Here is a 14928-nt window from a genome sequence, read left to right on the forward strand (position 1 = left end):
TCCCCACTGCCACCAATCTGTACAGTATAAATCAGACTGACTCTTGGCTTTCCCTACTACCAGTTTAGGATTCAGTTTTTTTAGTTTTGCTAAATCGGTTACAGCTGTCCTTTTGCAGTACAGCTTCCAAAATTTACTTGCTGCTTTCTCCTCCTTTATTCTTACGGTCCTTATGGCTTTATGCCTTAAACAAATCTCTCTACTTTCATTTTAGTAGGGTTTTGAGAGGGAGCAAAATTATATGCATATGTTCAATCTTTCTGTCTTAACCCAGAAGCCCAGAAAAATTTTAAAGTGAGGTAAAGATATGCTATTTATATTACTGTATCTTGAACATCAACTGAAGCCAGGAAATTAGTAAGCAGGTAGCACAAGGGTTCAGAACTTACACCCTGGAATCAAACATGAGATTGAACCTGTGTCTGTTACTTGCTTGGTTTTTGACCTTTGACATTTACCTAACCTCTCTCAGCCTCAGTCTTTTTCATCTGTATGATAGAGATGATAATATAACTAATTTATGAGATTAAAGTACATATACATATATGATATGCTTCTTACATTGTCTAAATTCTAGAACTTAACAAGCAGGCATTAACTTGAAGGTAACTTGGGTGATCATGAAAAGACAGTCAACAAAGAGAAACCACAGTAAATGACTTCATGACCTTCTGACTATGTTATTGAACACCCATTACATACCAGATTCTGTGTTAGGCACTAGGTTTATTATGGAAAATAGAATGAATGTTAAGGCTAGTCTTTGAGGAGTTTAGAGTCTGGTAGGGGAGAAAAATAATAAATAAGCACAAGTAAATATAGAATTAAAATTCATAGTCAGTGCTATAAAGGGAAAGAACAGAATGCTATGAAAGAGAATAACAAGGGGGAATTACTTTGGATTAGTCTGCTGGGAAAAGCTCTTAATGACTGAGAATACTGCTTATGCCATATCCAGACTAGTGTCAAAGTGGATCAGTAAAATGCACATGCATTTAAACTATTCAAAGTAAATTAATAATAACCTGTAACATGTAGGTCAAAGGGATTAGAGATATGACCTTGCTGTCAAGTTATTTAACTTCTCTTTACCTTAATTTCCTCATCTATGGAAGAAGATTAGACACAATAATCTCGCAACTCATAGCTTCTACAATTCTATTAATTTAGGACAGAAAACATAAGAATATAAGAATGTTTTAAATAAGGTTATATATAAAGAGAATAGAATTTTTTCCATTTAGTCCTCACAATATGGTTTTATTACTGAATTTAATTTTTTTCTTAGTAAAACATAAAAATTGTTTATAAATGATTAAAGCAAGAAATAAAAAATTCCCTCCTGATCAACCCCTCCATAGAGACTCCACAGATGACTACTGCTTATTCAGATCTTCTCCTGTAACATGCCTCTGTTCATTTGTTCTGAGTATGTGATATTATGCTCTCAGTTATGAAAAACAAAATATTGAGAGTGGTTAATGTTGCTATTTTCTTTTTTAAAAATAAATAAATTTATTTATTTATTTATTTTTAGCCGTGTTGGGTCATTTTGCTGCGCATAGGCTTTCCTCTAGTTGCAGAGAGTGGGGGTTACTCTTCTTTGCAGTGTGTGGGCTTCTCATTACAGTGGCTTCTCTTGTTGCGGAGCATGGGCTCAAGGCACACAGGCTTCAGTAGTTGTGGCATGCGGGCTCAGTAGTTGTGGTGCACAGGCCTAGTTGCTCCACAGCATGTGAGATCTTCCTGGACCAGGGCTCGAACCCATGTCTCCTGCATTGGCAGGCAGATTCTTAACAACTGTGCTACCAGGGAAGTCCCAATGTTGCTATTTTCTACTTAATTTTTTCCTTCTACCATTTCTCTCTTTTCCCACAATATGCATGTATTACTTTTATAATCAGAAAAGTTAATTTTATTTAAATAAAATAATGTTAGTTGTAATGAATAATAAAAATATTTTATCTCTGTTTTATTCTTAAAGAGAGAAGAGAGCTATGCATTTCATTAAAAGTTTGGGTGGAAATAGTTCTGGCTAGTAATTATATTTTGCTGCAACCAAACTCCTTGTGAAGATTTATTCTATAAGTAGTTAAAAAAATATGACAGCCAGACCATATAACCATGTTATATACTCATGAAAGGAAGTACTGGCCTTTATCAGCAAGATCTTCCTTTCTGCAATAAGTTCAGGGGCAGGCTTCATTGAAAATAGAAATTTCTCTAACGTCTTTTAATAATTAGTACAGATGAAGATTTATCAGCTTTAGAAAAGTGATGGTAGATTGAATATTTTGTATTATCTCCTTTCTTGTCTAATGTTTTTTTTCTGTTTATCTTAGTTTTACTTTGTTTTTATTATTTTCTAGGAATTATAAGAAGGTCAGTAGGAAATATATATATATCTATATCTATACTCCCATTGAACGATTCATCTGGCATTCCATCATTATATTATATCAGGACTCTTCTAACTCTTTGAGAAGTTCAGGTAGAGTTTCATTATGTATTATAATATTTTTGATGAAAATTTAAGGGAATGAGGATGTTCCATGAGATGTTAAATATTAAATGAGAATTTAATTAAATAGCAAACAGAGTAATAAAACAGCAAGATGCATTAAGAGGGGGGAAAAAAGCAAAACTAAATAACACTAGGAACAAAAAGACCTAGAAACAATGACAATAATTCAACCAGAAACAAGAAAAAATTATGGAATTATTTTTAACTTTGTTAGGTATGATAATGATGTGGTGGCTGTGAAAAAAAAACCCAGTGTTATCAATTAAACATGCATATGAAATGATCACGATTTCCAGGATTTCCATTAAAATATTCTAGAAGAAATAAGGAAAGAAAAAGGAGAGAAAATAAGGGAAAGTGAGGAAGATAATAATAAATATAACAAGATTGGCAAAATATAACTGTTAAAACTTAGGGTTTGTTATATTATTTCTTCTACTTTTTAAAAAAAGTTCTAAAGGGGGGTTGCATAACAATAGATCAGAGAGAAATTGAAAAAATCTAGGAGAATACAATGATAAGTGATACTAATAAAATTATAAACAGATTATGGACAATTTTCTATTAATATAATAAATTGACAGAATTGATTTAAGAAGAAATAGAAAGCATATTAAGTAGGATCTATAACCATGAAAAATCATGAAATCAGTAGTCAGATATTTCACCTGACACTCCAGAAAGTTCACCAGGCCCATAGAGTTTAATGAACCAGTTGTTGCAAACGTAACAAGAAGAAAGGTATCTATTTTACACGAACTGTTTCAGAGAAGAAAAAGGGAAACCTACTTATTCAAGCTAGCATAATTGGGATGCTAAATCTAAAAACGTTAATTACAAAACTAGGATTATACATCAAAATCATAGCAGCTGTTTTTTAATATAAATTTGTTTATTTATTTTTGGCTGCCTTGGGTCTTCATTGCTGCACATGGGCTTTCTCTGCTTGTGGTGAGCAGGGCCTACTCTTTGTTGTGGTGTGCGGGCTTCTCATTGCAGTGGCTTCTCTTGTTGCAGAGCACAGGCTCTAGGCATGTGGGCTTCAGTAGTTGTGGCTTGCAGCCTCCAACTTACAAAAAATACATTTAAGCAGAAAAATGAGAAAATACAGAAATAAAGGAAAACATTCAAGCAAAACAAAATAATAATAGTTTAGCCATTAAACAAAGTCAAGGACCTTTAGTTCCTCCTCAAGGGCTATAGATAATATCCTGAGCTATCTCCTTTGAGCTGCTTTGCAGATACTGAAACCCCCACCAGGTGGAAGAAATTAACTGTATGCTGACCACAAGCACGTAGACCGCAGAGCAGCTGTAACTAGAAGGTTAATGATGTTGACTCCCCAACCAATCAGATTAAGATCTCAGCCTGTCCACACCATGATGGTTTGACTGGCTTCTGACCCAGATTCCAAAGGACCATACAAGGGCAGAAAAGAGGTGGAACTCTAGGTCCAGGTAGAACCCCACGTATTCCCAGAAAACCAATGCATATGCCTCCCTTTCTTGCCTTAATCATCCCCCGAGTGTGAAGTTGATTTGTGAACTAAGTTCCCACTTCTCCATTCTCTGACCATTGAACAAAGCTTGTGCTGCTTTCATCTCAGCTTCAGTTTTTGGCTGCCTAAACCCAAACAGAAAAAGAATTTTCCCTGCCAAGGCAGGGGCCTCGGCTGGAACAGGGCCCAACTGGGGGTCCAAATAACCTAATTGAGTAACAAAAGATATTAAGATTTGTTATTTTTACATTTCTAAATTTTTAAGTTTTCTCCAAAAAAATCTGCAACAAATTATGTCGTTTGTTCCTCAACTTCAACAGCAGAGAAAATCATCCCTTTAAGCATATCATGTGCCAACCTAATAAACAACCGTCAGACTTGGTCAGTGGTAGGAAGCCTAGAATGTACTATTCTTAGATCAAGAAAACCTCTAGTTCAAGTTACTACACGTATTGTAAACATCACTATGGTCTCTCATGTAAGTTGGTGAAAAATTACAGCATTTTTTTAAACATCTTTTTTTTTCAACATCTTTATTGGAGTATAATTGCTTTACAATGTTGTGTTTGTTTCTGCTGTACAACAAAGTGAATCAGCTATATGTATACATATATCCCCATATCCCATCCCTCTTGTGCATCTCTCCCACCCTTCCTCTCCCACCCCTCTAGATGATCACAAAGCATCGAGCTGATCTCCCTGTGCTATGCTGCTGCTTCCCACTAGCTATCTATTTTACATCTGGTAGTATATATAAGTCCATGCCACTCTCTCACTTCATCCCAGCTTACCCTTCCCCCTCCCCATGTCCTCAAGTTCGTTCTCTACGTCTGCGTCTTTATTCCTGTCCTGCCGCTAGTTCTTCAGAACCTTTTTTTTTTTTAGATTCCATATATATGTGTTAGCATATGGTATTTGTTTTTCTCTTTCTGACTTACTTCACTGTATGACAGACTCTAGGTCTGACCTCCTCACTACAAATAACTCAATTTCGTTTCTTTTTATGGCTGAGTAATATTCCATTGTATATATGTGCCACATCTTCTTTATCCATTCATCTGTTGATGGACACTTAGGTTGGTTCCACGTCCTGGCTATTGTAAATAGAGCTGCAATGAACATTTTGGTACATGACTCTTTTTTAATTATGATTTTCTCAGCTTATATGCCCAGTAGTCATATTGCTGGGCCATATGGTAGTTCTATTTTTAGTTTTTTAAGGAACCTCCATACTGTTCTTTATTGTGGCTATATCAATTTACATTCCCACCAACAGTGCAAGAGGGTTCCTTTTCTCCACACCCTCTCCAGCATTTATTGTTTCTAGATTTTTTTGATGATGGCCATTCTGACCGGTATGAGATGATATCTTGTAGTTTTGATTTGCATTTCTCTAATGATTAATGATGTTGAGCATTCTATCATGTGTCTGTTGGCAATCAGTATATCTTCTTTGGAAAAATGTCTCTTTAGGTCTTCTGCCCATTTTGGATTGGGTTGTTTGTTTTTTTGATATTGAGCTGCATGAGTTGCTTGTATGTTTTGGCGATTAATCCTCTGTCAGTTGATTCATTTGCAAATATTTTCTCCCATTCTGAGGGCTGTCTTTTCATCTTGTTTATGGTTTCCTTTGCTGGGCAAAAGCTTTTAAGTTTCATTAGGTCCATTTGTTTAATTTGTTCTTATATCCATTTCTCTAGGAGGTGGGTCAAAAAGGATCTTGCTGTGATTTATGTCATAGAGTGTTCCACCTATGTTTTCCTCTAAGAGTTTTATAGTGTCTGGCCTTACATTTAGGTCTTTAATCCATTTTGAGTTTATTTTTTTGTATGGTGTTAGGGAGTGTTCTAATTTCATTCTTTTACATGTAGCTGTCCAGTTTTCCCAGCAGCACTTGTTGAAGAGGCTGTCTTTTCTCCACTGTGTATTCTTGACTCCTTTATCAAAGATAAAGTGACCATATGTGCGTGGGTTTATCTCTGGGCGTTCTACCCTGGTCCATTGATCTATATTTCTGTTTTTGTGCCAGTGCCATAATGTCTTGATTACTGTAGCTTTGTAGTATAGTCTGAGGTCAGAGAGACTGATTCCTCCAGCTCCGTTTTTCTTTCTCAAGATTGCTTTGGCTATTTGAGGTCTTTTGTGTTTCCATACAAATTGTGAAATGTTTTGTTGTAGTTCTGTGAAAAATGCCATTGGTGGTTGTTGTTTTTTTTTTTTGTGGTACATGGCCCTCTCACTGTTGTGGCCTCTCCTGTTACAGAGCACAAGCTCTGGACACGCAGGCTTAGCGCCCATGGCTCATGGGCCCAGCTGCTCCGTGGCATGTGGGATCTTCCCAGACCAGGGCACGAACCCATGTCCCCTGCATCAGCAGGCGGACTCTCAACCATTGTGCCACCAGGGAAGCCCCCATTGGTAGTTTGATAAGGATTGCATTGAATCTGTAGATTGCTTTGGGTAGCATAGTCATTTTCACAATGTTGATTCTTCCATTCCAAGAGCATGGTATATCTCTCCACCTGTTTGTATCATCTTTAATTTCTTTCATCAGTGTCTTATAGTGTTCTGCATACAGGCCTTTGGTCTCCTTAGGTAGGTTTATTCCTATTTTTTGTTGCAATGGTAAATGGGAACGTTTCCTTAATTTCTCTTTCAGATTTTTCATCGTTAGTGTATAAGTATGCAAGAGATTTCTGTGCACTAATTTTGTATCCTGCTACTTTACCAAATCTTTAGGATAAAAACAGTGACAGTTTTACTTCTTTCCAGTTTGGATTCCTTTTCTTTCTTTTTCTTCTCTGATTGCCATGGTTAAACTTTCAAAGCTATGTTGAATAATAGTGGTGAGAGTGAGCAATCTTGTCTTGTTCCTGATCTTAGAGGAAATGGTTTCTGTTTTTCACTATTGAGAACGACGTTGGCTGTGGCTTTGTAATATATGGCCTTTATTATGTTGAGGTAGGTACCCTCTATGACTACTTTCTGCAGAGTTTTTATTACAAATGGGTGTTGAATTTTGTCAAAAGCTTTTTCTGCATCTATTGAGGTTATCATATGTTTTTTATCCTTCAATTTATTAATATGGTGTATCACATTGATTGATTTGCATATATTGAAGAATCCTTGCATTCCTGGGATAAACCCCACTTGAACATGGTGTATCATCCTTTTAATGTGCTGTTGGATCCTGCTTGCTAGTATTTTGTTGAGGATTTTTGCATCTATGTTCATCAATGATATTGACCTATAGTTTTCTTTCTTTGTGACATATTTTTCTAGTTTTGATATCAGGGTGAAGTTGGCCTTGTAAAATGAGTTTGGGAGTGTTCCTCCCTCTGCTATATTTTGGAAGTGTTTGAGAAGGATAGGTGTTAGCTCTTCTCTAAGTGTTTGATAGAATTCACCTGTGATGCATCTGGTCCTGGGCCTTTGTTTGTTGGGAGATTTTTAATCACAGTTTCAATTTCAGTGCTTGTGATTGGACTATTCATAGTTTCTATTTCTTCCTTGTTCAGTCTCAGAAGGTTGTGCTTTTCTAAGAATTTATCCATTTCTTCCATGTTGTCCATTTTATTGGCATAGAGCTGCTTGTAGTAATCTCTCATGATCCTTTGTATTTCTGCAGTGTCAGTTGTTACTTCTCCTTTTTATTTCTAATTCTGTTAATTTGAGTCTTCTCCCTTTTTTTTCTTGATGAGTCTGGCTAATGGTTTATCAATTTTGTTTATCTTCTGAAAGAACCAGCTTTTAGTTTTATTGATCTTTGCTATTGTTTCCTTCATTTCTTTTATTTCTGATCTGATCTTTATGATTTCTTTCCTTCTGCTAACTTTGGGGGTTTGTTTTGTTCTTTTTTTCTATTTGCTTGAGGTGTAAAGTTAGGTTGTTTATTTGAAATTTTTCTTGTTTCTTGAGGTAGGATTGTATTGCTATAAACTTCCCTCATAGGACTGCTTTTGCTGCATCCCACAGGTTTTGGGTCATTGTGTTTTCATTGTCATTTGTTTCTAGGTATTTTTTAATTTCCTCAGTGATCTCTTGGTTATTTAGTACTGTGTTGTTGAGAGCCTCCATGTGTTTGTTTTTTTACAGATTTTTTTTCTTGTAATTGATATCTAGTCTCATAGCATTGTGCTCGGAAAAGATGCTTGATATGATTTCAATTTTCTTTAATTCACTGGGGCTTGATTTGTGACCCAGGATATGATCTGTGCTGGAGAATGTTCCATGAGCACTTGAGAAGAAAGTGTGTTCTGTTGTTTTGGATGGAATGTCCTATAAATATCAATTAAGTCCATCTTGTCAAATGGGTCATTTAAAGCTTGTGTTCCCTTATTTATTTTCATTTTTGATGATCTGTCCATTGGTGAAATTGGAATGTTCGAGTCCCCTAGTATGATTGTGTTACTGTGCATTTCCCCTTTTATGGCTGTTAGCATTTGTCTTATGTATTGAGGTGCTCCTATGTTGGGTGCATAAATATTTACAATTGTTATATCTTCTTCTTGAATTGATCCCTTGAGCATTTTATTTTTAAAACACTTATTTGCCTATGACTCTCCAGAGGTGAACAGTTATTAATTAATTACTTTATATTCATACATATATTTATTTAACAAACTTTTATGGAATGCCCACTACATTGCATGCACTGCATGCCTACCCACTAGGTCTACATGGGTGAGAGATAAAATCCTTGTTTTTAAGGAGGGGAGATGGAGAGAAATGTTAGTGTTGACAATACCAGTGAAATCAATAGTGCCTAGGGCTACATAGATCACAGAGGTTCATCCATCCCAACCTTGAGGATCAGGGAATGTGACCCTTGAATCAAGTACTGTTATTAATCATCAAATAAAGGTGGGAGGTGTCGAGGAAAGGGGAAAAGGATGGTATAATCAAAGGGAATGGCTTATGCACAGATGGAGAGAACATCTGAGGAACTGCAGATTTAGGATTGCTGCAGAGGAGGTCAGGGAGTTTAGAAGCTAGATCATGGTAAAGCCTTGCCTCTGCAGCTGAAGATTTGAACCTAATCTGGGAGCTACAGGAAACCACTGAAATAAGAAATGATATGTTTTCTATCTGTAGTGCAGAGAACACAGTTTTTACTCTGACTCCAATGAGAAGATAATTGGTAGAAAGCACAACATGCTGCACTACCTGTCTAAGGGCACTGATGTGGTAGGACCTCAACTTATGCCTAAACTGTGTCTACTGATGCACTTCAAGATATATTAATGCATGTTTTATTTACTGATGGAGCAGGCCTGATAGAAGCAGATTTATTTTGGGAACTTAGCCCCTTCCTGAAAGAGAATTCATCCTAAGAGAATGAAATTTTGGTGTAGTATCAAATCTTAGTAGTGAAGGGAGGAAATGAGTCTGAAATAACAAGATGCCTACTACTACTATTTACTCCCTGGCTGAACTTCCCCATGAACTTATGTCTGGAAAGATACTGGAGTGAGAGTGAGGAAGTATTCCTTTGGTATTCCTCAACAGTTTGTAACACATAGAAAGAGACACACTTCCTCACCCCAACGCCTCATTTTGCTCTGGAAGTAATTGTAAGTTTGTTACTTTCAATAGTCAATAGATGTGGTACTCAACAGAGGTGACTGCAGAGGAAACGTGTCTTATAGGCAAGGTCAATACCCAAGGCAAGCAGTGGTGGTTCTTGGCAGATGCAGTTGCTCATAGAGAAGGTAGCACAGGGATGTCTTGTGCTTGTGTTGGTACTCGGTAGGAGTGGTTGACATGCTAAGTGCCTGGTGAGTGCTGTAACATCTAGCAAAAAAGAGATACAATAGAAGAAGAAAAGGTTCGTTTGTTAGCACAAAATGTGTAACCCCATGAAGACACAGATATAATTGGCCTGAAGTGTGGAGACCTCCTTTTCTGTTCTACACTGGCAAATGGGAGCAAGAAGCAACAAAATACAAGCTAAGGAGAATAGGCCTGAACCATCTCTCCCAGATAAGCTGCCCAAATTCCCAGAATACTAGGCGCTGGCAACTCTACATTCACTTACTGTAAAAGTGTAAAAGGTTAGGTTACTCCCCAGGCTGTAGAACAAGTGCCCAATTACCCTCAGAGATAGCATATCCCTCATCTGAAAGGAAACCTAGCCTGTATCTTGCATCCAGCTAATCTTCTACATTACTGCAACTAGGCACTTTTGTTTTCTCATTACATTCACAGAGAGCAGAGAGAGATTTTCATGATTCTTCACGACTCTGTTCTCTCTGCTTTAATAGCCAAAGGCTAAAGCCAAATGAACTTATTCACAGAGAACAACAAGCAATTTTGTCTGATCTATATTATTCTTACAGAAACTGCAATTGTGCTATTCCAACTGACAGATTCTCAAGAGAGATTCAGTGAAAATACTCTTGATCAAATTCACTAAGGAAAAGAATGTTTCAAGTGGGTGTGGCTGGCTAGAATATCCCTGAACTTTTCAGTAACAGCACATCAAAAGATTGCTGAATTTTTATTTTCCATCAGAAAAATAAAAAAACCAATCTGAAATCTGGGTGTGTTTTGAGGGCAGGTGGTATTAGCCTAGTAGTAAACACATTTTTGACTGCTCCTTTCCCCCCCGCCCCTTAGGCAGCTATGTTTAATGGGCAGAGAGAAAGCTGTTTGCTTGCAGAATCTTATTATAGAGCAGAAATATACTTGCTCCAGAGAAGAGGAATTTAATTGGTTCCAAGTCAAATGATGTTAACAGGTGTCACCTCACCAATCCAGGACCTAAATGGGTTATTATAAACAGGAGTAATACGTATTTTTCTGGCTCTTGCTCCCACTTATTATGCAAGACTGCATGCCCATGTAACGTTTCTCCTGATTATTTCTAGCAGCTTTAGGGTGTGGTTGACATGTGCTCATGAACACATACTGTTGGCTACAACATAGTGTCTGCCATTTTCTTGCCCTTTAGCTCAAGCTCTTCTCTGCTGCCATCTGCAGCTAAGGCCTGCACAGCTTAATATAAACTGCAAGGAAGTCTTGATCAGTATTTCTGCTTCTGCTAGGCTCCATGCCACTTCAATGGAAGAATATTACATTGCTGGTTCCGTGGATGCACTGAGGTCCAAGAGATTGCACAGGTAGAGGGAGAAACTCTCTGTCCCTTTCAGTGTTCTACACTGTTGAGGTTAATTGTCACAAATTATAGTTTTTATCCATAGCTCTCTCTTCCCCTAGGACCCAGACAACAAGCTGTAGGGGAGTAGGGTGGGTAGTATGTGAGTATGGTGGCCATAGAATGTGTCTCTCACATGTGACTGAACCATAATTGAGGTGGACTCCAGCTGCTGCGCTCTGAAATCATAATCACGTTTGCACAGAGGCCATGCTTCCCTGGCTGCTTTCAGTCAAGAACTGAGTATGGGAGTAATATGAAGGTTGGCATCCTGAGAGACATCGGTCACCTCTGACAGATGGCTTTGATATGAGGTTTCTTAACAGCCTTGTCAAACTTTCCTTGGAACTGAATTATAGTCTAAGATGCTTCTACCCAACCTCTCTTTGTTTTTTCCCCTTTCTCTTGCTGTTTGATGACTGTCTTAGTTCCCCTACTCCTTCATATTTTCTCTCACAGGCATTTCCCCCAATACATTTTTCTTTTACACATTTAGTCCCATCTTGGCATCTTGCTTCTCACAGGATCTAGACTAACACAGTGAATTTGTTATGTGCCAGTGGAATAACTAACTATTCTCCCTGTTGCTGAACCACATGTATCTTCTTGATCACTTCCCTTCAGAGGAGTTTGCTCTCCCAGGTGGCTTCTAGGTCCTTTTACAAGTAGATTTGATGCTGACCTCAATTTCCCCTACTCAGGTTTGCCTGGCATGCTCAGACGTGTCCAGATCTCATTAGGAGATGTGATATGATAGAGGCTCAAACTGAGCCCCTTTCTATATATTCTAGAGCATCTGTTATGATTCTTCACCAGTTTGATGCACAGAGAAACAAAAGAAATACAAGAAACTATCCCTGCCTTTGAAATTAAAATTCAGTTAGTGAGACAGAAATCACACATGTGCCACATGTGGTTAAAAATACAAATAATAATCATTAATTTTTCAAGGACATGGAGAGAGCTTCAAGAAATATGGTTTTGAGACTTCCCTGGTGGTGCAGGGGTTAAGAATCCACCTGCCAAGGCAGGGGACATGGGTTCGAGCCCTGGTCTGGGAAGATCCCACGTGCCGTGGAGCAACTAAGCCCGTGCACCACAACTACTGAGCCTGCGTTCTAGAGCCCGCGAGCCACAACTACTGAGCCCATGCACCACAACTACTGAAGCCCACGTGCCTAGAGTCCGTGCTCCGCAATAAGAGAAGCCACCGCAATGAGAAGCACGCACACTGCAAAAAAGAGTAGCCCCTGCTCGCCACAACTAGAGAAAGACCGAGCACAGCAGAAAAGACCCAACACAGTCAAAAATAAATAAACTTATATATTTTTTAAATCCAGACTTAAAAAAAAAAAAAAGACTCCGCCTGCCAGTGCAGGGGACATGGGTTTGATCTCTGGCCCAGGAAGATCCCACATGCCCAGCAACTAAGCCCCTATACCACAGCTACTGAGCCTGTGCTCTAGAGCCCACGTGCCACAACTACTGAAGCCCGCACGCCATAATGAAGACTAGACCCCCGCTCGCTGCAACTAGAGAAAGCCCGCGCAGCAACGAAGACCCAACGCAGCCAAAAAGAAAAAAATGAAATATGGTTTCCTCTTTCTCTGGGTTTCTACTCATGTATTTAGGATAATGACAGAGAATAGCAGAAAGCTGTTTCTGTGCAGCTGCATGACCAGTTGAGGTGAAGATGTGAAGGTGAGAGAGGTACCATAGTCATCATACTCATTACTGTCATGTGCTTAGAGCTTATCGCCATTCATCAAGGCCTTACTGAATTCTCCCATTGTGTCAGAGACTTGTTGAATTCAGGGACTGACATGAGTTCTTCACTTTTTGCTTCCCAATGTAAAAAGCTGGATGGAAATTAGGAATAAATTAAACAAGTTGGCTTAGCTCTTAATCAGGCATAAGAACTCACCATTGATTTTCAAAGGGTATAATATTTTACACTTAAGAATGTATATACCATATGGGGTGGGAGGAGATAAATGTCAGTTAGCACTTAAATACCAATGTCAATGTGAATGTTTTCTTAACAAAAGGCCTTTGGCTAAATTCTGTATTAATAGGCATATAAATAATATCAAAGATTAGTAATTTAGTATGCCCTCCTGCTGATGGGAAGAGCAGCACCTTGAAAGCTGATATGGATGTTGTCATGGGAATTGCTCACAGAAAAGAAAATACCAACAGAATTAAGTTAATTTAAAGAGACAAATTTTCTTTGCTAGTGAGTTTTTTTGTTTGTTTGTTTGTTTTAATGGACTTTCAGATCCTCAGGGTTAAACTCTACCTTAGGCCTTTGAATAGTTGTCATGTGACTTTGGGTGGCTTGCATATTCTTCAGGAGAGGGTTATCTCAGACTGAAAAACAGCTAAATTCTCAGTGTTATCCCACTGTCTTATGATATCACAGAATAAACCACTAATGTCAAGAAGTTTCTGAAGTATCTGGGAATTTGTCAATGCACCGGGCACAACAGTCCCTGGTATAATGCTAGATAAACTTAAATGGGACAACCAAACAACTAAACTGACTCATGGATTTATCCTTCAAGTTACGTTTCATTGGTCATTGAAATTGACCAACTCAACTAAATTGACAGTATTGGTGAGCTGTTTTGTGATATGTTAACATTTCCCCATTGTATTTAACATATTAAATATTGCAGAGCTAATTCCTATTCCATCATATTCAAAATAAATGCTTGTCCCATAAATTCAATACCAACACATGGTACAGTACAAGTAATTTGACTCTGTAAGAATTAAAAAAGGTAAAGGTTCTTCAAGAATCAGATTCTTTTACCAAAAATATCTTGTGAATTTGAGATTGTGTCTATGCAACCTCAAATATGAATAAAAAATAATATAAAGGTTTTTATTCCTTTTGGGTGGTGATATTAAATTTTCTTTATACTTTTACATTTTCAAATTTTTTACAATAAATATATAACTTTTTAATTGGACAAAAAATAATTTTGAGTGGTTAAAGAAGGGATGGGTGTGGCTTAGTGAGTAGGAAAATATTCCTAGCATTTGAGACAATCTGGCAAGCGCTTGGAAGCAAAAGACAGAAATCTGACTACATTCACGGAATTTGCCAGTGTTTGACTGCACTATAATTACTATATACTACCTGTCACTTCAGCAAGCTGTCTCTTTACAAGGCATGTGACAACAGAATGTTATATTAAGATTCCCCATCATTAGGTTTATATCAAAATGAAGAAATGAAATGGAAAGTCTTTCCTTTAATAATATTTCTAGTGCATGAGAAACGATGGGGAAAGGTTTGGCTATGAACACAACTAAATAGGGAATTTTGTTTATGTCTTCTGGGAATGTATTATTTTGATTAACCCTAACTGGGAATTCAGAGGGGAGGTTTGTTCTATTATCTCTAAAGAAAGAATCTGATGAAGAAGCACAATTGCTAAGGTCATGTTTAATTGATAGGTTTTCAAATTCAGTTAAACACTTCAGAGGCTCCATTTACCTCCAGACACCTGAAAAGTTGATTACAAACTCATTTTAGTAGTCTAGTTTTAGTTAATGTTTATATTTGAAAGTTATACAGTTTTATTTCTTTCAGATATGTCCTATAACTCATGTTTTTCACTAGTTTTGACCAGTTCTCCTGCTACCCCCTATCTATCCAAATGACTGAAGTTTACAGTATGGGTTTACTGCTGTATTATATATTATATATATATATATATATATATATATATATATATATAT

At 37.4% G+C, this 14928-nt stretch overlaps 1 protein-coding gene across 3 annotated transcripts in view; it reads left to right on the forward strand.

Moving 5' to 3' along the window:
* The window catches only part of LOC112397623 (solute carrier family 35 member F2), a 109156-nt gene that overhangs the window by 88635 nt on the left and 5593 nt on the right, over positions 1–14928 (forward strand). The gene's annotated exons all lie outside the window — the stretch shown is intronic.

Source organism: Neophocaena asiaeorientalis, unplaced genomic scaffold, assembly GCF_003031525.2.
Source record: "Neophocaena asiaeorientalis asiaeorientalis breed wild unplaced genomic scaffold, Neophocaena_asiaeorientalis_V1.1 scaffold389, whole genome shotgun sequence".
NCBI lineage: Eukaryota > Metazoa > Chordata > Mammalia > Artiodactyla > Phocoenidae > Neophocaena > Neophocaena asiaeorientalis.